The sequence below is a fragment of the Crocodylus porosus genome, unplaced genomic scaffold (assembly GCF_001723895.1).
Source record: "Crocodylus porosus isolate Cpor-Errol unplaced genomic scaffold, CroPor_comp1, whole genome shotgun sequence".
Taxonomy (NCBI): Eukaryota; Metazoa; Chordata; order Crocodylia; family Crocodylidae; genus Crocodylus; species Crocodylus porosus.
The window spans coordinates 228,539,151-228,542,194 of NW_017728886.1; the positions used below are offsets into that span (position 1 = coordinate 228,539,151).

General features: G+C 42.3%; 1 long non-coding RNA gene across 1 annotated transcript in view; it reads right to left on the reverse strand.

Annotated features, from left to right (window-relative positions):
- Window positions 1-1,514, reverse strand: part of LOC109305543 — a 16,551-nt gene extending 15,037 nt beyond the window's left edge. Inside the window, exons 1-2 of the long non-coding RNA XR_002099638.1 lie at window positions 1,429-1,514; window positions 774-776 (exon numbers count right to left, since the gene is read on the reverse strand). This is a non-coding gene — a long non-coding RNA (uncharacterized LOC109305543). The remainder of the gene's footprint in view (window positions 1-773; window positions 777-1,428) is intronic.
- Window positions 1,515-3,044: the final 1,530 nt, after the last annotated feature.

A 3,044-nucleotide genomic window follows, 5' to 3' on the forward strand; every position in this document is an offset into this window, starting at 1 on the left:
TTCACCAGAGCGCCCCAAGGGATGACGAGGTTGAACAGTTATAAACTACTGCAAGACTGTTTCAGGCTGGACATAAGGAAGAATTTCTTTACTGTCTGAGTCCCCAAAGTCTGTAACAGCCTGCCATCACAAGCGTTTACACTGAACACCTTCAAGAGTAAATTGGATGCTTATCTTGCTGGGATCCTATGACCTCGACTGACTTCCTGCCCTTTGGGTGGGGGGCTGGACTCGATGATCTCTCGAGGTCCCTTCCAGCCCTAATGTCTATGAAATCTATGAAATCTATGAAGTTCATAGGCTCAGATATGAAAAATGGTTTGTAAATTTTTCCCTCTCAGGATCAGGCCTGAGAGAATGGAGACAGTTTTTTTGGTAAGGAATGTGCCCCCACAGGTAGTTGGGTATTGTCGTTTTTGATAGATTCTGGTATGCAGTTCATGGGAGTACTGGAAATACTTGGCAGGGTTTGTGTTTTGAGCTGTAGGAAGCTGGCTTCAGTTCTGATGATGAGGTTAGGTGTTCGTTTGAATTTACAAAGCACTTTTCAGAGGTGGGCCTATGAACTGCATTTCATCAGCCTTCTAGGTAGTAGGTACAGAAACTCATGGACTCAATATACGCAGTGGAATTCCGGCACACTGTGACCAGCTGGACATCTGACTCCTCAAGTACCTCTGCACTTTTACCTGCACTGCTACATCCCCCTTCCCCGCCCCTCCCCCCCCACAGCCTATCCCTCACCCCCCTGACACCTCCATTTCCATTTTCACTGACTGGCTTTCTTCCCTGCATTACGTGCTAGGCCAGCCTCTGGCTTCTTTACTATTCCTTCCATCCAGGACCAGCCGACACACCAGTGCAGGTGCTTCCTCAGCCTGACAAAGGGTTTTTCAACCCAAAAGCTTTCTAAGATACATCTCTCTAACTGTACAGTTGGCCTACTAAAGAATCAATTTGTCTTATCTTTTGCCTTTTAAAGTGGTGGACTGAGTTGAGGCTATGGGGAGGAGGAGACTTCACTGGGGCACACCACCTTGTGTAGAGGCCCCAGCACCAGTGAGGGCTCACCTTAACACACACACAGCATCACTCACCCGTGTCATGAGTTTTGCCTGTCAGTAGCCAGAGGTGCAGGGCCCCAGACCCCCCCCCCCACTCCTATCTCCTTGAAAGCTGTCAGGTGTTGTGGCCTCAGCAGGGGCCACCATCCCCGCAGCTGTCACTCCCCCATGCCTTAATACACACACACAGCATCACCCATGTCACAAGTTTTGCTTGTTGGCAGCTTGAGGTGCAGTTTCCCAGACACCCCTACACCTATCTCCTTGAAACGTGGCAAGGTTCATGGCCTCAGAAGGGGCTACCATCTCTGCAAGTTTCATCTGAATCAGGCAAGAAATGAGAAAGTTATAGGCTGTTTTGTACTTCCCCATTATAGTCTATGGATAAAATGTTGAAACAGTGTTGAAACAGCAAAACTGTTTCGACAAAGCGAAATGGAACAGAGGTTTCAAACTGAAGTGAAATTCGAAATGAAACACCGTTCCATTGAAATGGAACAATGCCATTTCACACAGCCCTAGTCTATATAACAAGTAGGGCAGCTAAAGGGATTGAAGTTCAAGATCAAAAGTTCAATCAGCTTTCCTTTCCCTCTGGCTAGCTTGAGAGAGGTGGAGAGCCTTGCAAAAAGAAGGAAACTCCATGTTTCTTTTTGTGTCACAGGAGATACCACAGCTACTCTTGCAGACAGTGTCAAGCTGTACAAAAATGAAACACTTTAATTTACTTTAAGAAGCAGATATATTTTGATTACATTGATATTACCCACACATAAAACACTTTGTTTTAATATTCCGAGGAGACAAATACTTAAAAGTCATAACAAAACTGAAAATTTCTTTTAAAAAAAGGATTTTAAAAAAATTACATATTTTGTCAAAACATTTTGACAGAACAGTTCTTAGTAGCTAATCCTTATCTGCCAGCCTGCAGAATGGCTTTTGTTGATATTTTATATCTGAACATTCATACATTCATAAATAACTAAGGTTTAATGAAGATCTTTGTCTTTTCTTAAATCTTTAAAGGCCATAAGGTTATGTGTTTAAATCTAAAAGCCAGCCTACTCAGAATATATTGCATTTCATGCTCTTCTGTAAATCAAACTAAGATACCTCCTGAGCACTCTCTCCTCTGGTCTTTTCTATTAGTCTCTGAAAAGATTTTTATCAGAGTGCCACCATCATGCCCTGCTTTAGAAGTATAAGGAATATGGCAAACAGATTAATTTTGAGAGCAAAGTTAGAAGTCTATAAAAGCAGATAACAGCTTTCAATGCATTCCTTCTTTGTCTTGAGTAGCCACTTTGCCGGCTGTTGCAAACTCACTTATAACCCATAAAACACAGATATCCATCACTCTTACTACTAGCGCCTGTACCGCTGGGGGTATAAGATAGGAAGGTTACATGTTTTGCTGCTGAGCTCTGACTATAAGCCTACAGCCATAACAGCAGTTGGAGGAGCTCTGTGGGGTAAAAAATTCACACACACCCACCCACCCATGAGACCTTATTAAGCTTAATAGTTCAGAAATGCTAGGAGCAGTTATATAGAAAATTAGAACCAGGCATCATGCACAAATGAACACGGCATTCCTCTATTTTCCCAGTTATCTGAAAGGGGGGAGGGGAATTTCTTGATTTTCCCTGAAGTCAGGAAAAAGATGAACTAATTTAAAATATACTCCCAAGGGACAGTTCTTGGCCCTGGTGGGTTTAAAGCAGATTTCTATAAAATCTTTTGCTTAGCCTTCTTTGTACATTTACTTGATGTGTCCTATCCCTCAAGGGACTTAGATGGATTCATTTCTGCCACTATTGGTGTATATACCTAATTTCAGAGATTATAGAAAAGATCTCTCTCATCAATCGATATTACTGATTTGTGAGAATATGAACCCCACCAGAAAAGATAACTCTGATATAATATCACAAGAAGTTTTGAGTAAATTTGTATAACCTGACCCAGCCTGTTTAT